General features: G+C 37.2%; 1 protein-coding gene and 1 long non-coding RNA gene across 24 annotated transcripts in view; one reads left to right on the top strand and one right to left on the bottom strand.

Annotated features, from left to right (window-relative positions):
* The window catches only part of Sorbs2 (sorbin and SH3 domain containing 2), a 381,956-nt gene that overhangs the window by 255,660 nt on the left and 103,168 nt on the right, over positions 1 to 23,128 (bottom strand). For 2 of the 23 annotated variants that reach the window (XM_045142046.1, XM_045142047.1), the window contains exon 2: positions 15,284 to 15,360. The exons of the other annotated variants lie outside the window; for them this stretch is intronic. The gene's annotated coding sequence lies outside the window, so the exon portion shown is untranslated. The remainder of the gene's footprint in view (positions 1 to 15,283; positions 15,361 to 23,128) is intronic. 23 annotated transcript variants of the gene reach the window in all.
* LOC123457722 lies at positions 1,122 to 5,664 on the top strand. The gene is made up of 3 exons (XR_006635124.1): positions 1,122 to 1,198; positions 1,948 to 1,977; positions 5,613 to 5,664. It is a non-coding gene; the product is annotated as an uncharacterized LOC123457722 (long non-coding RNA).

Below are 23,128 nucleotides of genomic sequence, written 5' to 3'. Positions count from 1 at the left end.
TGGCCCCAAAGGTAGACAGACAAGTACAATGATTCCATATCAAACTGTTGCCTCCACGTTAATGGCACTGCAGCTTTCATTACATTCATTAAATCAAAAAGTTTCAGAATGGAAAAGGGTTGTGTATACCTGATCATGAAAGTGTTAACTTGTGCTTCAACTTTCTGCAGGAACCCTGTCAAACAGTATCTAGCCACCAGTGGACAGTCCAAATCCTGTGACAAAGACATAGTCCATTCCTAACCTGCTTATGTTGTTGAGCGCCTTCTCTGTATGTCCCACAATTTTTTTTTTTTTTTGCTATTGGTCAAATTTTTGTGTTATGGAATAACAGCAATAAGTGTCACACTCAGTTCTGAATTGTGCATGGTTTCTAAATGTGTTTAGTTCCCAAAACTTGTTTCTGTTTTTTAATTATATTTTCAAAATTAGTATTTTGTCTTATTCCTTTGACTACCTTAATACCTCTTTTAAACTGTGGATATTATGCCAGACTTTTTCTAAAGAAGGTTTTGACAGTCATCCTTGATTTTGCTATTGGGTCTCTTTATCTTGATGGTTTAATATAAAACTTTAATCTGTGTGTGAATGCTGTGATATGGTTGATGGATCAAACATCACTTGTAAGCCAACTTTCTCCTAATTTTCTACTGATACAGCCAACTTTTTGGGTTCTACTGAAATATTATTCAGAGAACTGTATAAAATTGTATTTCATTTCAACTATTGACAATTTGATAGATACTAATTTTGTTCAAATATTTTTAAGTAACACTAAGCTGATTGTACACATGAAATGAATAAAAATATTAGGGAGAACAATATAAAAAGTTCAGGAAAAGAATGATAAAGTGGGGTTGGAGAAATGGCTTAGCAGTTAAGGCAGTTGGCTGAAAAGCCTAAGAACTCAGGTTCAACTCCCCAGAACAGAAGTAAGCCAGTTGCTCATGGTACTACATGTATCTGAAGTTCATTTGCAGTGGCAAAACACCCTAGCATGTCCATTATCTTTCTTTGTCTCTCTCTCTCTCACAATAAATAAATAAAAATTAAAAAAATAAAAAATCATGATAAAATGAAAATAATTTCTGTTCTCCTCCGCATGCTCACTCCCACTAGATGCCCAAACACACAAACTAAGAGATGACTGACTTAGAAGGTTTAGAGGAAGCAGATGCAGCAACCAGCTGACCAAAAGGTAAGGAAATGAGTTGCTAAGTTTTACTCTCCATTTCTGTAACTCAGTTTTTATTTATAAAATGTGAATACCCACTTCAAGCTCAGGCATGGGACAAACAGCCATAAAATTATTTCATAAGGAATGTCAGGTGTTTTTAATTAATTATTAACTCTAGTTATTTGCCCTGTATAATCCATAGTTGCTAGTACTTCCACTCAATTTATAAGTAAGTAAAAACAAATAATTTGATTTTCAGATTTAAATATAAAGTTGAAATAACTTTACTGAATTGTTCCACCCCCAAAAAAGGATGAGACATATAACTAGCATTCACATATTTCTGGTCTTTAAATTCAAATTAAAAATGTCAGATTTCTACCATAATTTCCTTAAGAGTTCTAATATCTGGTTATGGTATAATTTAAGTGGCACAATGGTAACTGGTAACTCTATATAATTTTATTTCATTCATAGTAGCAATTTTTCCAAGTTAAAATTTACATTTTTTTCTCCATTATCTTTATTTCTATTTCCTTGATTATTATCATCATTAACTCAGATGTAGCATTACTGGTAGGTGCTTAGGAAAATAGTGAAAAATGTACATTCAGCTTGGTTACTTAGATGTCTTGGGGTCATAACTTGAGAATAAGCTATTGGGACTTTCCTAATAAAGAAACTTTTAATATAACCAAATAAGGTGAGAAAATGTAGGATACATAACTGGTTCTATGGGGGTAATAAAATACTTTCTCTTTAATTTGTAGGGTTGGACAACAAGGGTTTGCTTATGCTTGGTAAGCTCTCTGCCACTGAATTATATCCCCAGGTTTTGTTTGGAATTTGTGTGTGTATGTGTTTGTATACATGTGTGTAAGTACATGCATTTCATGGAATATATGTGGAAGTCAGAGGACAACATTGGGTGTAGGTCTTCACCTTTCACCTTACCTGAGGGTCTTTTGTTGTCCACTGCTCTAATCACCAGGATAGCTGGCCCTGAACATTTCAGGGAGTCCCCTGTGTCTCACTCCCATCTTTCCATATATGTTCTGGGACAATGGTTGTCCATGCAATGTCATATGGCTCTACAGGGGTTCTGGGATCCAAAGTCAGGTATTCACACTTATATGGAAGGCAAGGGCTTTATCCACTGAGCCATCTTTCCAGCCCTTAGTGTTTTGAGACTGGGTTTAACTATGTAGACCAGGCTGGCCTCAAAGTCACCATCACTCTGCTCAACCTATCTAGTGCTGTGAATATAAGTCTGCCCCACCACATCCAGCAATCAAGCTTTACTGCATAGCTTTATGCATCACCTAACATCTGGTCTTAAATCTGCAAAGAGAAAGCAGTTATGGGAGGAAACAGGTGAGCAAACATCATCATAAACTTTGAAGAAATAGGAGTATTATCTTTAGTGTGTTGGAAGGGGCACTTTGATCTCTAACGTATAACCTAGGCTTACTTAAGAAAGGGGCTAATTTATCAGGTGAAAATAAAGCTGATACCAAAAGGATAAAGATTTAGGTCTCCAGATGTAGACTGGCTGGTACCTGTGTTTCTGTTATCTTAGCTTGCAGCTGTTAATTATTTACATTTCTCATCATCAACTCAGATGTTTTTTCTCTTTCTTTCTTTCTTTCTTTCTTTCTTTCTTTCTTTCTTTCTTTCTTTCTTCTCTTCTCTTCTCTTCTCTTTTCTTCTTCTTCTTCTTCTTCTTCTTCTTCTTCTTCTTCTTCTTCTTCTTCCTCCTCCTCCTCCTCCTCCTCCTCCTCCTCCTCCTCCTCCTCCTCCTCCTCCTCCTCCTCTTCTTCTTCTTCTTCATTTTTTTTTTTAAACAAATTGCTCTGTCTGAACAAAAACAAACAGCTACCTGGGAGCAGTTAGTGTTTGCATTCAGTTAGGGTTCTGAACACTTTCTATTCTTTTTCTCATGTTCTTGCTTATTTTCAGCATCCAGGCTGCTGTAGAGGGTCAGCCATCATATGTACTGCTGTGTGGGTACTTCTGGTTTGTTGGAACTTGCATTTTTGATATTTTTAAACCTGCCTTTTAAATCTCTTCCTTTTTTCCCAGAGCCATTCTTATTATACACTCCATAGGTCTTTCAGATTTCACCAAATAAAGAATCATTTTTTTTTTTGGTTTATTCACAAGATTTGAATTCTTGATTAAAAAAAGAGACCTAGCAAATCATCTAGAACTAAAGTGATTTAATAATTAAAAGCAATTAGACAGAAAAGCTGGTATTTTTGGCTTTTCTTTTCTCCAAGACTCCTACAGTAGCAGATTGCTCTGACCAAATGTGGTAGAAAGTGGGTAGGTTGGGTGGAGTCAGTCAAGCAGCTGCTCTGTCTCTGCATAGTCTTTCTGTCTAAATTCCAAGCTCAGAGGAACTAGCTATTCCTGTCCTCTCCTCTGAAAGTGCACCATTCCCAACATTTATCTTTAAGGGTTTTATGCGGTTATATATTTTATTCAAATCTTTTTTGAGAATAAGACTGACGGAGGCTGGGGGGAAAAATTTAGGCACTTGCCTGCAAAGCCTAATGACTGCCCTAGTACTCATATAAATCCAGATGCACAAAGCGGTGCATGCAGCTGGCATTCATTTGCAAAGGTATGGGTTTGCCCGTTCTTGCTCCTGACCCTGCTTGCAAATTAATAAATAAAAATAAATAACAATGATGATTTTGAAAATAGAATGGAATGTGCACAAAGGAAAATAGATGAAAAGGGGTTCAACAACTTGTCTGACACCACAAATTGAATTGGAAGCTTTTATTTTCATTAAGCGAACAAATCATTCCATAAAGTATCCTATTAAGTATTTATTATGTCACAAGTAATGAATACACATGACATAGGATGGTCCAGGGCAGTCCCTACCTTTAAGGATTTATAATATGTGCCAAACCATGGGTCTTTTGAGTCCCAAACCTCTGCCCTTCCCATTCCACTCTGTGGTATCATCAGGTTTTTTTTTTTTTTTTATAATGTATTTCTAGGATTGGTGGTTTATACCTGTAATCCTGGAAGTATGGAAGCTGAAGCAGAAAATCATGAGTCCAAGAGAGTCTGGGAAAATGGGAAGAGCCTGTCTTAAAACAAACAAACACAGTGCTTTTTTCCCCATTAGGGGTGAATTGAGGCAGAGCTACAGTTAGTAAGATATCAACTCTCTCCTTTCTGTAACAGCTCTAATGCATACTAACATACCAGAGGAATAAATGGAAAAGAAAAGCTGTGCAAAGAGTTCAGCACTTATTAATGACTCAACATAAGTTAGCTATTACACTTGTTATTGATGTCTTCTGTAAATATTGCCAATCCTATTGAGAAAGAGAAGGGATTTCAACCCATTTGAAACTTGGGAATATTTGTCTTTGGCTTATCCCCCACTTTGCAAAGCAATGGCCTTCAGTCCACTTATGCCATACACTGAGTCTCTCTCAAACCTGAAAGCATACTCTAAAACCTACATATAAACCTGATGTGTTAAGTATTGCATATCTCTAAAGAAAGACTACACTATTTTCTTAAATTTTATGAGTTTTTTTCATCCCAGCTCTTCAATATATACTTAATTTTTAAACAGTAATCCTAACACAAATCTAGACCCAAATGGCAATGGTACCATAAAATTCAACATCCTCAAAGGCAGACAAAATGGCTGAACCTTCACCAGGCCCTTAGAGGGAACATCTGAGTCACAAGACACTGGAGAGGGTATGATGAAGACCAACCTTAATATACAGCTTCCTTCCCTCCCTCCCTCCCTCTCTTTCTCTTCTCTCTAACTCTTTTATATTAGTTATCTTTTTCTTCCTTTTCTTAGTGGGCACTGACTTGTAACTCCCAGTACCAGCATGTGGCTATCAACCACAGTGAGCTTTTGATCAGAGAGACCTACAAGGTTTCCTAAAAGAAAAACAGATTCTGTCAGAGTACTTGATGACCCACCAAAGGTTAGTGATAAGACCCTACCGCTGAAGACACCTTATGTGGTTGACATGTAAAATGGAATGGCATGGCTAGAAGCTAAAAGAGAGTCAGTCACCAGACAGTCAGCATGCCTGGGGGAAAATGACCAATGTCTGTCCAAGCAACTCATGATCTAACCTACTTAGCAGCAAATAACCTGTCATGGTGCTCACACAAGTGCAATAGTGGCACACAGCCATGTTGGTAAACCAATTACTCTTGATTTGGCTAACTGATCCCCTCAGTGGTATGGGACCCATAGCTGGAGCTGGGAAATAAGTCAGAACCATATCCACCATAAGCCCACTCACCATTATCAAGCTACCACCAACCATGGGCTGCAAGAGGGCCTACACCTATTAAATTCTCTATAAAAAAGTGAGGGTTATCTCATTTGTCTGGTGCTGATTTACTCTCTATTGGAGAATCTGCTTCTCTTTTTCAGATACATGTAGATGCTAAGGAGAGAGCAACCCCATCATACCTCAAAAGATCCCCAGCTGAAACTAAGAACAAGTGGAAAAATAAGCAAGAGTGCTGTTTTCTTGGTGAAATGGGTACCTGCACAAGGGTGAAGGAGATCAACACAGAGAAAAATCAACTCCTACCAAATCAGAGAGCCAGAGACCCAGGTGCTCCCCAACACCTCATCACTGAAGCAGACCAAAAATGAACCCAACATGGCTCAGGGAAATTTTGAGGGAGTGGGGGTTGAAAGAATGTCAGAGCCACATATTGGGTCACAATACGCAGAGACATTTCTCCAATGCATAACTGTGGGCTAACTCCAGAATGCATGACCCATATACCGTCATGTTTGAGCCTAACAATGGTACCAAATTGACTGTATTTGCTGAGTACAAATCTATTTAATAAAAAAAGTAATTCTCTCTTATCAACTCTAGTAAAATTATGATAAAAGTATATATACCTACTTTATGTCTGAGTTGGCTGCTTAAAGATGAAATAAATTTCACATTTTGGCTTAGAGTTTAAAGATCTGGGTATATTGTGAATGAGAAGAAGGATGTCAACCCTGACCACCCACAATTTGTTTTGATTATTATGCATTAAAGTTCCATTTAAGAATAGTTGATGTTATAGCATTACCACTTCCCTTAGCTTTAGTTTCTTATGCCTTACCTTTAATGTGAACCCAAGCTTAAAATTGGTCTAGCTTGTCCACTTATGACATTTTGTCTGAAATTTCCTCAAAAGCATATTTGAATATGTCTATCTTTTAAACCTTTCCATAAATAATTAAATTTGTTCACAGCTCTCTCTTGTGAAAAATAGTACACATTTTCTCCATAGAGGATTCTGAGAAAATATTAATCTAACTTTCCAAACTTTAAGATGGGAATCACTTCTGAACAAATCATTAACCAGTCTGAATTCAATGCTGAGGTTTAATATTGCTTTGAAAACTGACCCCACTTCTTGGACAAAATTCCTTTCTACTAAGAGAGTTTAGCAGAACTGCCTTTTATAAAATTCTTTCTATTGAGCTGTTATAGAGTATTAAAAGCACTACTATGCATATGTCTTTATCACCATAGCTATAGCTAACAGTCACATCATGTCCAAGCAATGTGAACTTGCCTGCTTAGCACCATGACAATAGTGGGCTGATAAGTAACTGATCAGCTTATCCACAGCATTCTTTTCATGGGGAGGTCACTGTCCCCTTTGTTCCTCCAAGTCCAACAGTGCTTAAGCATTCCAGGAACTGGCACTTCAGGTTACTTGAATGGCATCATGTACATGGTAACAGGGATTATCACCTTTTAACACTGCTGCTTCTGTTCTTTTCAGTTTGCCTAATTAAATCCTTTACAAATGTAAGATTTAAAGCAATTAATGCTACTAAATCACATAATTAATACATGTTTTAATATACTTTTAAAATAGAATCGCTTGGGAAAGAAATGAGTACATATTAAATATAGGAAATACAGGCTGGAGAGATGGCTCAGTGGTTAAGGCACTTGCCTGCAAAGCCTAAGGACCTGGGTTTGACTCCCCAGTATCAATGGAAAGCCACATACACAAAAGTGGCACATGCATCTGGAGTTTGTGTGCAGTGGCTAGAGGCCCTGGAATGCCCATTCTCTATTTGCCACCTCTCTTTCTCTCTCACTATCAAATAAATAGATAAAGTATTTTTTAAAATATAGGAAATACAACTTCCAGTTAAGATGATGGATTAGAAATAGCCTCAGTGGGAACCTATGAAGATGACAACATGAGAACTAAAAGAGACAGTTTCAAAGAAGGAATGTGGAGAACCTTAGAAAACTATGGAAGCAGTAATGCCAAATCAAAGGAAAGGAGAAAGGAAGGGAGGGATAAAGGAAGGAAGGAAGGGAGGAAGAGAGGGAGGAAGGAAGAGAGGAAGAAAAAGAAGGAGGAAGAAGAGAGAAAGGGAGGAAGGGATCCAGCACTCAGAGATCCCTGTTTACAATTCCTGCTCACAGGTAAGGCACAGACTAACTGAGTCCTGTGCACAGCTGTGAGCTCTCAGTTACTGAGAAAACTGCCTGGAGAGTAGCAAAACACCTTGTACTACTGGAAATGCAAACCTGAAGTTGAAAGGTCCCCAGGAAAGCACAGGCAAGTGCCAGATGAGGGCTTCAGAAATTTGAAACCAAGACTTCCAAGCTACCTTCTGGAGCCTTCCAGACCAGTCTCTAGCTGCCAGCCAGGACCACCAGTTAAAGATCAAAGGTCTAGCCAGGCATGGTGGCACACACCTTTAATTCCAGCACCTGGAAGGCAGAGGTAGAAGGATCACCATGAGTTCGAGGCCACCCTGAGACTAGTGAGTTCCAGATCAGCCTGGGCTAAAGCAAGACCCAGCTTCAAAAAGAGAGAGAGAGAGATCAAAGGCTTGGCTGGGTGCTGCTTACTCACCTGTCTAGCCACTGTTCCACCTGCCCCGTACCTACTACCTGACTATCCTCTGAGCACTGGGGTCTGAGATGCTGAAGGGCACCCATGGCAGTATGCATAGGATCCTATCATTTCTGGCCATCTGACCAGAAATTCCATCGAATGGTGACCCCATCGTTACCCTCTGACCATGGAAATACAAATTCCAGGCACCCAGAGGAGTCACAGAAATGTGGGTCAAGACATTCTGAAAACTTACTCCAGAGGCTTTTGCAAGGAGTGATTTCGGTAAGCTTCCAACTTCCTAGTCTGTGACCCTCCAATGTCATTTCCCTGAGAAGCCACCACCATCTTCTGAGCACCTCAGCTGTTTCCTGAAAAATGCCAGGCTGCCGCCACTTCATTATTATCAGTCTCCATGAGTCAGCCTCATGAGAAGGCAGCTCAAAAGGTCTGATGGAGACACCGCTCCTTGGAAGTCCTGAGTTGGTTGCTGTCATCAGAAGGTAGATAATCTCCTCTTCCTGCCTTCCAAATGGCAGGGAAGCTCAATACCCCTAGCTAACATGGCAAAACTCTCAGGTAGGCAGGATTTTCACACTCCTCCATCTCATATAAGCCCTGTCCAGGGAAGCTTTAATTTAATACCCTAAGGGGGCTGGCTTGTATCAGGTCTAGGGAAGCAGGGCAGCCCATTCCAGAAAACTGACAAGAAATTTCTCACACAACTCTCACCTGAACAACCCACTTACAGAATTAATCTGGCTGACCTGTGGCACTGCCATTACAAACTATAATCTGAGGGGGAGGAAGGGAGGATATTAGCCCACTTTTTAGGTTGAATGCTTTGCCTTTTGTAGTTTCTTTGTTCATTTTTACCATTGACATTGCGTTTATACTTGATTATGGCTATCAATGCCCCAGCAGTCCAACATCCTTAGTTTCATATTGCCATTAATACCTGAAATTATATACATTAATTGTTAAGCTATTATATTGAAAACCTTTATTTGTACCAAGTAGTCTTTCATGAATGTCCCTCACACTTCTGTGCTCACAAAAATCTACTCTGAATTTTTTTAGCAACAATGGTCTCAATTTTTCCTTGCGTACCTCCAAACTACATACTCATCTCCCTATTTAAGTATCCCCAACCTTTCCCTTGTCTCCCTCCATCCTTTTCTCACTTCACTCCTCTAATACTTTGTGTTCTCTCTGTCTCTCTCTCTCTCTCTATACACACACACACACACACACACACACACACACACACATATATATATATTCATAAAGTCACTATTTACAGAGCTTCTGTAAACCAAAGAGAACAGACAGCAACACAAAAGCTTATCATACAGTTGAGAAAAATAAGAACTACCAAGAAATCTGGGAAGTTCAACACTAAGCTTACTCCCCTAAAAAGATGAAAGAACATTCTCCCTTAAGGAACTAAAAAAATTACACAAGATAAAGGAAACAATCAAATAGAGCTAATAAGGAGTGGGGAGCACAAAACAGAGGGAATAATTCATTTCCAAAAATACCCAACACACAATAAATAAACACAAAGAATAAGGGACAACAGACCATTACAATACAGTCCAATTTCTTAACTGCTCCCCACCCATTGGGAGCTGAAAAAGATATAGCTAAAATGTCACAAAAAGATTTTAGAGATCTAAGAGAAGTCATAAATATGGCAAAAAATATTAATCAAGAAAGTTGAAATGGTGAGAAAGAACCTAACATAAATTATGGAAATGAAAGTGATAATCAGTCAAATAAAAACCACATCACAACGGACTGCTAGGAGAAAAGACCATGCAAAATAATGAATTTAGGAGATGACTAACTGTGCCTGGTTTAGCAGTTCATCCCACCAGCATTGGAGCTGACTACAATAAATACTATGAAAGGAAGGAAAAGAAAGACAATTCTATCTGTGAAAACACATGACAGGATCCACCTTAAGAAAGAAACAGATGGGGCTGGAGAGATGGCTTAGTGTTTAAGCACTTGCCTGTAATGCCTAAGGACCCTGGTTTGAGGTTCAATTCCTCAGGACCCACATAAGCCAGATGTGCAAAATGGATCATGCATCTGGAGTTTGTTTGCAGTGGCTAGAGGCCCAAGCACGCCCATTGTCCCTCCCCCCCCCGCCTCTTTCTCTCTCTGTCTGTCTGTTGCTCTCAAATAAATAAATAAAAATAAACAAAAAACCCTTTTTTTTTTAAAAAAAGAAAGAAACAGATGAACAAACAAATGGAATCAATTATGGCTAACACAACCAATCATAAAACCCTTGGAGGAAAAGAAATAAATGTCAATAATCCAAGCAGTTACAAATAAAATAATAAAGAATATTAGTCCTCTTTCTATAATAACCCTAAATGTAAATAGACTCAATTTGCCAATAAAATGACTCAGACTAAATCACTGGATTAAAACATAAGACACAACTCTCTGCTGTCTTCAGAAAACACACATAGCCAATAAAAACGTCCAAATATGGAGTGTCAAAGGATGGAAATCAAACTACCAAACAAATGAAAGCTGTAAATAAGTGGGGCATAGCTATCTTTATATTAATGTACACTTCAAACTAAAATTAATCCAAAAGACAAAGGCAGGCACTACATATTAATAAAGAGAAAAATTTAAGTTGTAACAATTGTAAACATTTATGAACCAAATATAAAGGCTCATAATTTAATTAAACTAACATAAACACATAAAATATCACACAGTTCCTAACATAATATTAGTGATAGACTTCAATACTCTACTCTCATCCTTAGATATGTCATCTAATAATCATCAAGGAATCTTCAGGGATACGCTACACCATAGATCAATTGAACCTAACAGATTTGTACAGGATATTCCAGCCAACAGATAGAGAACACACATTTTTCTCAGTAACACATGGAAATTTATCTAAAATTAACCATGTAATAGACCATAAAAAACCTTATCAAATATGAAGAAATTGAGATAATTCCTGTATCCTATCAGAGCACAGAAGAATAAAAGTAGAAAACAGCACTAAAAAAAGATACAGAAACTGCACAATTTTTGGATACTGAGCAAAATACTTAGAAATGAATAAAAATGACAACATAGCCCACCTGATTCTTTGGGATTCCGCTAAAGAACACTTCACAGGAAAGTTCACAGCTGTAAATTCATATATCAGGAAATCAGAGAGATCTCAAATATACAACTAAACAATTCACCTCAAGCTTTTATACAAACAATAAGCTATTAACCCAGTAGATGACAATAAATAATAATGGTTAGGGCAAAAATTAATTGATTACACACTAAAAGAACAATACACAGAATTAATCAAATGAAGTGTTTGTTATCTGAGAAAATAAATACAATTGAAAAACCCTCAGCCGATCTGGCAAAGGAAAATGAAGACCCTAATAAACAAAGTCAGAGACTAAAAGTGAGTCCTTACAACAGATTCCAATGAAATCCAAAACATCATTAGAAAGTATTTTGGAAACTTATACTCCAAAAATATGGAAAGCCTAGAAGACATGGACAACCCCCTCCCAAAGCTAAATCTTTAAGATATCAATAATTTAAATAGCCCCATTGCAAGCAAAGATTGAAGCTGTAATTGAGTCTTCCATAGAGAAAATCTCAAAACCAGATGGATTTGATGCTTATTTCTATCCAACTTTTAAAGATGGGCTGATACCAACTCTTTGCATGTTGTTCCACAAAACAGAAAGTGAAGGAACACTTTCAAATTTAATCTAAGAAGCCAGTATTACCCTGATTCCTAAACCATAGACACAACAAAAATGAAACTATAGACCATTTTACCTGGTGAATGTAGATACAATTATTCTCAGCAAATATTCCTTAAAACTGAATTCATGTACACATCAAGATTATCCATTATGAACAAGTGGGTTTCATATTGCAGATGTAAGGTTGGTTCAGCATACCTAAATTAATACATGTCTTACACCATACAAATTAACTCCACGTGACCATTTCAAGTGATGCAGAAAAGGCATCTAGCAAACTATATCTCTTCATGATGGAAGTCATGGCAATAGTAGGAATAGGTAGAACATACCTCAAACTAATAAAGGACATGTATGACAAATCCATAGATAACATTATACTTAACGGAGAAAACCTGAGATTATTTCTTCTAAAATAAAAAATGAGTGCCCACTCTTGCCACTTCTATTCAACCTGGTGTTTGTCATACTGGCTGGAGCAATAAGATGAGAAGAAGACATTAAATGAATAAAAGTGGGGAAGAAATAAGTCAAACTATCCCTTTTTTGAAAATTACATGATTCTATATTTAGAAGACCCAATAAAACGTACCAGAAAATTCCTAGAGCTAATACTTTCAGTAAAGTTGTAAACACAGAAGACATTAAATTCCTAGAGCTAATACTTTCAGTAAAGTTGTAAACACAAAATCACTCCCCAAACAATAGCTTTCATATACACCAATAATGAACTTGTACAGAAAGAAATCCAAAATAACATCTCATTCATGATAGATCCTAGGGAGAGAACCACCCCATCATACCTCAAAAGGGCTCCAGCTGAAATTAAGAATAATTGGCAAAACAAGCAAGGGTGCTGTTTTCTTGGTGAACCAGGTACTACACAAGGGTGAAGGAGAACAACACAGAGAACAATTAACTCCTACCAAATCAGATATCCAGACACACAGAGGCTCCCAACACCTCATTACTGAAGCATACCAAAAATTAACCCAACATGGCTCAGGGAAATTTTGTGGAAGAGGGGGCAGAAAGAATGTCACAGCCACATGTTGGGTCATGATACACAGAGACATTTCTCCAATGCATAACTGTGGGTTAACTCCAGAATGCATGACCCATATACCTCAACAAGGCGGGGCCAGAGGGAGGGGTAGGACATGGATGAGCCTAACAATGGTACCAACTTGACTGTATTCATTGAGTACAAAACTAATTAATAAAATAAATAAATTAAAAAGTTTTAAAAGAAATAAAAATAGATACCACACAATGGAAAGACCTTCTCTCCTCCTGGGTTGGCAGAATTAACATTGTGAAAATGGCCATCTCAGCAAAAGTAAGCAAAGATTTAATGCATTCTCATTCAAAATTTTGGTAATGTTGCTTACTGGAGCTGGAAAAAATGAACCAAGAATTCATACGTAAGCATGAAAGAGCATGAATAGCCAAGACAATCCTAAGAGGAAAAAAAAGCAACTGTTATCAGAATACCTAATGTCAAATTATACAATGGAGCAAAAGACAGCATGATACTGGCACCAAAACAGAAATATAGACCAATGGAACAAACTAGAAGACCCAGAAATAAATCCACACTGCTTTGACCACTAAATCTTTGACAAATGAACCAAAAATATTCAGTGGAAAAAAGACAACTTATTCAACAAATGGTTCTGGCAAAACTGGATAAATTAAATAAAATGATTTTAGATAAAAATGAAATTAGATCTGTGTCTCTCACCCTGTACAAATGTAAATTTAAAGTAGATCAAAGGCCTTAATCTACAACTTGAGTTCCTGAAAATGATAGAGTAAAAAATTAGGTAATACATTTTAAGATATAGGCAAGAACTTTCTGAATAGACTCCAATAACAGAAGAAACAACCCAATAATAATTGAAACTATATGAAATTAAGGATTTCACATACAAAAGAAACCATCAACAAAGCAAATAGATATCCTACAGAAGATGAGAAAATCTTTACTTGCTATACCTCAGACAGAAGGTAATAACCAGAATTTACAAAGAACTACAAAAGTAAACACAAAAAATAAAACTGCCCATCAACAACTGGATTAATGAAATGAACAGTTCATAAAAGAAGAAACACAAATTGCCAATAAGTTCTTTAAAAATATTCAACATCCTAGCCATAAGGGCAATGCAAACTAAAACCACTCTGAGATGACACTTTACCCTAGTCAGAATGCCTATCATCAAGACAACTAACAACAGATACTGGTAAGGATGTGGGAAACAAGAACTCTTTCTTTCTCACTGCTGATGGGGGTGCAAGACTACTAGTACATCCATTGTGAAAATCAGTATGGAAGTATCTCAAAAATTAACCAGCAATACCACTGCTGGAAATATACCCCAAGGATGAACTATTCTACTACAGAGTTACTTGCATATCCATATTTATTGTTGCTATATTTATAATAGCTAAGAATTAAAATCAGTCTAAATGCATGTTGTAGTTATCTTCTTATTGCTGGGACAAAAAACTCAACCAAAAGCAGCTGATGGGAGGAAAGGATTTATTTTGGCTTACAGTTTCAAGGGAAGGCTTCATGATATCATGGAAAAGCATGGCATGAACAGAGACTGGACATTACAATCTGCCATAGCATGTAGAAAATAGTAGCAGGAGAGTAAGCTGAACTCTGATATGGGGGAACTGGCTATAACACCCCAAAGCCCAACCCAATAACATACCCCTCCATCAAGGCTCCACTTTCTAAACTGCTACCAGCTAGGGACAAAACACTCAAAACACATGAGCTTATGGGAGATATCTGATTCAAACCACCACAATGCCTATTGACAGATGAATGGATAAGGAAAATGTGGTACATATACACAATACAATTCTACTAAACAGGCCAGAAAATGGATGGACCTGGAAAAAATTGTATTAAGTGAAGTGTCACAAGTTTAGAAAGACCAAAACCATATGTTCTTTCTGATCTGTGGATCCTAGCTTATAATATCCATAGGTATGTATAAATAAGTGGAAAGTGGGCAAAAGCTATAAAAGTAGAATGGTAACCAAGAGTGAATATAAAGAGATGCATCGGAAGTGATGAGGGGAGGGCAAAGAGATGCATGTGTCATGGGAGATTTAACTAAAACAAACTGTTTTTGAAAATATCAGGATGAATGGTCCCTAAATCTCTGCATGTCAACTAACAGATAAGAAAAATAATGCTTAAATTACAAATGGATTATCTATTTCTTAAATTCTGTAATATTTGACTGTTTCTTCATATGTAAAAGGATATTTTTTAGCATCTATTTTATAGGCTTTTATATAGGGTACTTAATTCAATTAACATTACATGTCAATTTGTAACTTTCAATTACTATTTTGGTTAATCTCAACTAATGTTTACTTTAATTGTAGGTAATTGAAATGTAACACTCTAGGTATCATGGGACTAAGTATTCACCTTTGGAATCCAGATGATGGCTCTGTATCACATAAATAATGTTGGTCCCCTTCATTGGCAACTCCAGGATTGTAAATCTGTAGGAAGTGACACAGTTCTTGGTATCTGCTGTGCTTAACAAATAGCTATAGAATTAATCCACTTGCAGTATGAATATAATTATGTCATTGGAACTGACAGGTAATAGTTACTCAGATGACAAAATAATGGCTAAATAGCCTTCATGATAGGTTTCATAAGCAAACACAAAATATTAAATATATCCACCTATGACACATCAATTAGATGAATCACATATTTTACAATTTTTTAAGTGTTCAAATTTATATTATGTGCTTAAGTATAATATATGTTCCTTACTCTTGTTTAATTTCATATAAGGAAGAATAATATACATATATAGTAATATATGTATTTCTCACATCAGGAGAACATGAACAATATGAACAATATTAAATATCTAGTCCCATACAAACCATATGCTACTGTTTTCTAAAATGAAAATTGCTTTTCATGTTTTCAAAATAGGGAATATAAATATTTATATTTAATATAATACAAGTTAGGTCTTATAAATTTTTAAATTCAAAACGTTTTAAAATTCATATTATTTGATATCAGTTTATATTTGATTTATTTTTGCCCATAATAGGAACAAATAATTCTTTCTACTAGGGCAAACATTACTTCTCAAATCATATTTCCAGTGTATACACGTTTGTCAATTCAAAAGTGCACCAAATATGCAGAGCTATAACAGTCATCAAAAATGTTGATTAAAAAAATCATTGTAATTATTTTTAGAGAAATAAGGAATAAGAACACATGTGATTAAACATAAAATACTATTTATATACAGAAAAATAAAATCACACTCTTCTTTTTGCATGTAAAAACAAAGAGAGTTTATTCTGCAGAATCAGCCAGCATGCCGGGGTCAACCATTCATACAAAATGGTGACCCACACTTTAATTTTAATGTGTTCAAAAGAAACAAATCCAGTTGTACTCATGTTTAAGTAAACTTTTGACATTTTTCCCCAAGGAATATAAACTATTTGCAAAAGACAATTTGACAAGTGTATTAGATGTGCTTGCACAGTGAAAATTCAAATACAAAATTTATTTTTTAAAGAATAGGGCAAGAATGAAAATATTTTAAATTTCATTGTTTGAGTTTTGCCAGTTTTGGAGATTGTTTTCCAGTAGTGTATAACTATAGCATAACAAATAAAAGGGGGCAGTGTGGGCCAGATTCTTCTCCACAAGGCACTGGAGTCAGCCTTCATTCTTTTGAAAGAGATTTGTGTGAAAACAAAATTATATAAATCCAGCTATGTTTGCTTCTTGAGAAAGTTCTTGAGAAAATCATTCAATTTATATGGGTGCTTGAGTTTTAAATAGAACAGAAATGACCAACTATTTGATGGTAGGGAAATACAGGCCCCCAAATGGAAAGCCAAATTATTGCTTGCAAACCCAGATTCCATTTCTTCCTGGGGAAGTACTGCAGGCACTGACAATTTCAACTTGAAGTATGTTCTTAAAATCTGTTGTGTTTGGAACTCTGGTGTTTGCTACAGTTCAGAAGCTGGAAATTTACTGGCTTTAAAACTTTTATATTAAATATTTTGCTTAAAGCAATTTAAAACCTTCAGCTGAAAAGACAAGTAGGAGAAAAGCCTTTGTCCAATCTTTAATCAGATGCAACTAGGTTGGAAGTAAACAATGCTTATTACTTTACAGAAGTAGCTTTTATACTACTTAAACAGTTGAGATAGAGTCTCCAGACTTATGAACATCATCTTTGATACCATGAATACCATTAACAACCATGTGGTCAGATTGTTCTATACAAATACAACTTCTGGCATGTGAAAACACTTAGTCTGCAAACCTATAAATTTCTAGGCTGTTGAATAGCATAAAGTATTAAAATTATAAAATCCTAACTATGATAGGCATCTGAACAGAAAAGTGATTTAGATTACTCTGGATAGATTACCTACACTATCCCCCAAAGCTATAGCTTCTTTGTAAAATTCACATAGGGGCTCCCTATGCAGCCCAGACCTGTCTTAAACTCTTTGGTTTCTTTTTCTTTTTTTAATTTATTTGAGAGAGAGAGAGAAAGACAGACAGACAGACAGAGACAGGTGCAGAGACAGAGAATGGGCACTGCAGGGCCTCCAGTTGCTGCAAACCAACTGCAAATGCACGCTCTACCTTGTGCATCTGGCTTACATGGGTACTGCAGAATCGAACCTGGGTCCTTTGGCTTTGCAGGCAAGTGCCTTAACCACTAAGTATCCCTCCAATCCAGTCATGAACTCTTGATTCTTCCTCCTCAGTCTCATGAGTGCTGGCATTACAGGTGTGGGTTACCATGTCAGCCTATGGTAAAGTTTCTTCAATGATATGTTTTGCTAAAGAAAAAAAGAATTCTGGGGCTGGAGAAATGGCTTAGCAGTTAAGCACTTGCCTGTGAAGCCTAAGGACCCTGGTTCAAGGCTTGATTCCCCAGGACCCACTTTAGCCAGATGCACAAAGGGGTGCACACATCTGGAGTTCATTTGCAGTGGCTGGAAGCCCTGGTGTGCCCATTCTCTCTCTCTCTCTCTCTCTCTCTCTCTCTCTGTTGCTCTCAAATAAATAAAAATAAAACAAAAAAATGAATTCTGGATTCTTCTGTCAGTTCTATTCATTGGCAACTCCAGGACTGTAAATCTGTAGGAAGTAACACAGTTCTTTGTATCCACTGTGCTCAACAAATAGCTATAGAATTAATCCACCTGCCGTATGAATATAGTTATGTCATTGGAACTGACAGGTAATAGTTACTCAGATGACAAAGTAATGGCTAAACAGCCTTCATGATAGGTTTCATAAGCAAACACAAAATATTAAATATATTCGCCTATGACACATTAATTAGATGAATCACATATTTTACAATTTATTTAAGTGTTCAAATTTATATTATGTGCTTAAGTATAATATATGTTCCTTACTCTTGTTTAATTTCATATAAGGAAGAATAATATACATATATAGTAATATATGTATTTCTCACATCTGGAGAACATGAACAACATTAAATATCTACTCCCTTGCTTAGGCAAGTCCCCCTGTCTCTTCCATCAGAAATATTTTCTTGCTTGTTTTTAAATTTGGAAATGGTTTCTATTGTTCTTGTATTAGTTCTCGCCTACAAATCTCTATTCTGAATTCTATAGATTCCTTCCTAATGTGTTCCTTTTGATTTCAACAGATGATGCTTTTGTAAGGATTCTATTACTTTCAATTTGTAAAACCTGGAAGCAGCCAGAATTTCCTCAATCTTCCCAGTTATGGCACATTTGAGATGTAGTGGGCTCATATTGTATACATCAATCCTTAGCTTGCCCCTGTCACCCATAGTACTCCTTTCCCAGCTGCAGTGATTCAGTGGTAATTTTCTGCAGCTATAAAATCATAGCAGTGCTTCTGCCACCCATCTCCTCTCCAAACAGGCTGCTTTTCACCCCCCCTTGTGACAGAGAAAGGCCTCTGTCATGCCCAATGCAATTGAGCCATGTCAATTCTCTTCCCAGGTCTGGCCCAACTCAAATCCCAGAGTTTTAATTTCCCCAGAGGCTACTTGGAGGGCTCAGATAAAAGAACATAGCAGGCAGGGGAAATAACACTGACCACCAGACAGAAGAGATAAGGAAAAAATTTGAGAGGTCCTTCCATGTAGTTTTATCTCCATGGGAAATGATAGTCACTCATGCTTCCTTGAGACATTACAACCAATTCTAGTATAACAGCTTGCATTTTTTCCCTACTATACTTTCAATTTCCCTCAGTTCTGTATCCTTGAATTGCACACTCCTTGCCTGTCCCCTAAAATATTGGCATGTAAGTTTTTTTCTGTCTGTTTTACAAAATTAGTCAAGCCCTAGAAACAGTAATAATGCAGATTTCACTGCTTGTACATAGAATCCTCAAAATCTGATAGATTGGTAGAGATCAAACTCACTTAGGGACACCCCATATCCACACACAAACCTATTACTTGGTTACCACATGTAACTAGTGGTGATACTTTACATGTTGTTCATTTGTCTTTTTATCAAGTACCACTGTTACCAACAGGGGACATTGGGCATCATTGTCACCCTTCTTGGAGACTTGAATCTTCAAAATCCTACTGCTTTTGGATGCTATTTTTCAAGCTCAAAGATAATACTCCTCCTCATGTTATGCAAGCTATCTTCAGAGAGCTCCAGTAATGGTAGGATTTTGAAAAAAACTGTCAGAAAGAGACTGAATCCAAAGATAAATATAAATGGCATACATGCATGCTAACCTAGATACAACCCCCTGATTGGATCTGCCCCGACTCACAGCAGAAATGTGAGCACATAGAAGAATAAGATGCCAATATTTCTAAGTGAATCTTCAGGCAGGACTGAAGTAAATACAGAAGAATATCCCTCTGATGGGCAAGGTTATTTTTCCCAAGATTCATGCCATTAATAGAGGTGCAGAGACAATGACAGTGGTCTCAGGGGTCTTTTCTGTAGCATTTATAACATGTACATACCCTGCAGTCACCACTTCATGAGAAAGCTGTGATGAATTGATTTTTCGCAAGGGATGAGGCATAAAGGGAGGCAAAGAGGGTAATGGGGCTTCTGGACTTCAGTGTTATGTGCTCTTTATTTACTTATAGTGCTATAAGTTGTTTTATAATTAACAAGATTTGATTTTCAAGTCATTTCAAGCAAAGGATACATGCATAAAACTCTAAAATACAGAAGAAAGGCCATACCACCATAAAATAAAAGATAGTTTGTACAATTTAAAGTTTGGCATATTTTGGGTGTCAATAAAATAGCACAAAAAATCTTATTACCGCCAAGAGCATTAGATGTTTGGCCTATTCCTAACAGGTCCTCAGAGAGCCAGTCACAGAAGGGCCTTGGTACCACATGACAATTGAGAAGGCTTCACCTAAAGAGAAGGCAATGAAATGCATATAAAAAGTAGGGCATAATCTGATGCTGTGTCTAAGTCATATCTATGGCATCACTGGCAAGTGGAGAAGAGCATCTCTCTATGTACAGGTCTAGCTGGAAGTGCTTGCTTGTCAGTGAGTTGTAACAGTCTTCAGCCCAGGAACATAGGTGAAGGTTTCCACTAACGAAGAGTAATAATAGAGGGCTGGCAGGGTGGCACACACCTTTAATCACACCAGAGCTAGGAGGCAGAGGTCAGAGGGTCATTAAGAGTTTGAGGCCACCCTCAGACTACATAGTGAATTCCAGGTCAGCCTGGGATAGAGTGAGACCCTACCTTGAAAAAAACAAAAACAAAAGACAAGACAAAACAATTATAGAAAAATCCCATGCTCTTTGGATTACTAGGGGAGCTGGAATATTTTTTGGATAAAGGGACCTATTTGTTTAAATCATAATATTTAGGTAGAAAAATAAAAGTCTTCTTATTCAATGGAAATACTCTGAGAAGAAAAGCCAACTCTTTATAGATGGGTCAAAGAGAATGCCAAGGTGTTAAGCACCTACTTGTTCACAGACCCATCCAGACATAACCTAGCTATATTTTTAGTGTTGTTTTGTGTGTGTTGGGGGGGGGGGAGTGTATGAGTGTATGTGCATGGAGGCCAGAAAGCCTGAGTTATTATTACTTGTGCACCATCCACCTTAGTTTTGGAGATTAGGTCTTTCATAGACCTGAAACCCCAAGCTAGGCTATATTTGCTGGCTATTGAGCCCCGGAGACCTTCCTGTCTCCATTTTTTCAGTGTTGGGAATATAGGCTTGTGCTACTATGCCTGGCTTTTTATTTAATACAGGATTTAGTGATAAAACTCAGGTCCTCATGCTCTCAAGGCAACCAGTTTACTGACTGAGCAATCTCCCCAGTTTCTGGTGTGCTTCTTTCATATTTGTGTATCTTGTGTGACTAACTATTTGTATTTAAGAAGTTAAAGCCACCTACCATCTGAGCTGTGAAACCTGATATTACTTTCCACCTGAGGGGCACAAAAACTTTTTAGTTGCATTCTATTTTTTTTTCCCTGTAAAATTCAACTAGGTAGGAAAGTGGAACACATGCTACACTTGGAAAAAAAAATAAACAGATACTCTCTGAAAATTATGATATTCTGGTCTCCTTATACATACAACCCCATTTGTTTTTCTGGAATTTCTTCTTTTGCATATAGCCAGTCCTTGAAAGTTGATTAAAATGTTCAAATATATGCAATCTCATGTGTGCACATTCCTATTCAGCCATTCAGCCACTTGTCTCTATTGTTAGGCACTTGTTTCCAAGATGTACGTGATAAAACCTGACTGGAAGATATTCACTGGACCAATCATTACAGTTGACTCTTGCCACATGAGATCTGTAGACTGACTCTTATCATGTAAATAGTAGGGCTGAGGGGAAGCTCCTAACTCAGTTTGGGTACAGGTTTTAGAAGCAAGGGGAAGGGAGAAGAAGGACAGTTAGACCTCTTGAGCAATGTGACACATGAGTTATACCTTACAGGACCAGTGGGCATCAGGAGGAGAGTTCAGGAAGTTGGATAAGCAAAGCGGGTAAGACGAAGAAAGGTAGAGGTGAGCAAATGTTTGGAGTTCATAGAGCTATAGAGAACTAAGGTCAAAACTCCAGGCCTTTCTTCTGTGCATTGTAGCTTGAACTTAAACTCCTAAGTGACAGCAAGCATAGAGGCCACTTGAGCTGGGGAACAACATCATACTTTAGGAAAATTATTTTAAGAAAACAAAGCTGAAGAAGAGACTGTGAGGTAGGTTACAGAAGATAACAGCCTAAATGGAGGTGGAAGTAGGAGGGTTAGAGAAAGAAAGATAGTATTTCAATTTTCTCTCCCCTCTCTCTTCTCTCCTTTCTTTTCTGTTCTGTATCCCTTTCCTTTCTCAAAGATGGCTGAGATCCTGGTCCTATGTTTTCCAAGAGAATCTCATGTGAGGTTTTTCCCCTGAGAGGTACTCACAAAAAGACCAGAAGACAAAGGGCAGAAAACCTGTACTTATTCAGCAATGAGGAATTACGGCCATGGGTGCTGACAGATGACAAAATGAGCTTGTGCCAGGAGTTGCTGCATGGCCCGCTGGGAATCTTTGGTGCTGTAGATAGCTGAGATCTTTGGCAGACTTTCCACAGGATTCCTGCCATTTGTTTCCCTATCTACTAGTGATGGCATCCTTGGACTTTACTTTTGTAGTGCTTCTAATTGATTGTATAATTTCCTATTTTTATTAAGTCCCTTCCTTAGTTAAAAATTTAATATGGAGTTCAGTGGTAGACTGCTTGCCTATGTCTTATGCTTGTACAGGTCTTGGGTTTGATCACCAGTACCACAAAAAAAAAAAAAAAAAGAAAGAAAGAAAGGAAGAAAGGAAAGAAGAAAGGAAGGAAGTTGAAAAGGAGAAAGAAATTAAGAAATAAAGAAAGAGAAAACCACATGGATTGCATATTAAACATATGCATCATATAACCCCATCTTGGGCCTATGAAACTAGCATCTCCAAGCAAGGACAAGGAACCTGGAAATCTATCATTTGATCTGGGGGGTGTGACTTAGTTGAAACGTGCTTATCTAGCATTTGTGAGGACCCAGGGTCAATCCTCAACACCACACACACACTCTCTCTCTCTTCCCCCCCCCCCACCACCCTCAAGTGCTTTTCATTTTACTGACCAAACACTGCTGGAACCACATGGTATTCACTTCTTAGATTCAATGATCAAGTGGGTGGTAATTAGAACATTCATTTGTTCAGCATCCATTATTTCTTACATAATCTA

This window comes from Jaculus jaculus, chromosome 1 (assembly GCF_020740685.1).
Source record: "Jaculus jaculus isolate mJacJac1 chromosome 1, mJacJac1.mat.Y.cur, whole genome shotgun sequence".
In the NCBI taxonomy this organism is placed as follows: domain Eukaryota; kingdom Metazoa; phylum Chordata; class Mammalia; order Rodentia; family Dipodidae; genus Jaculus; species Jaculus jaculus.
The sequence above is the reverse complement of the archived record's forward strand: the minus strand, read 5'-3'. Positions and strand labels throughout refer to the sequence as shown.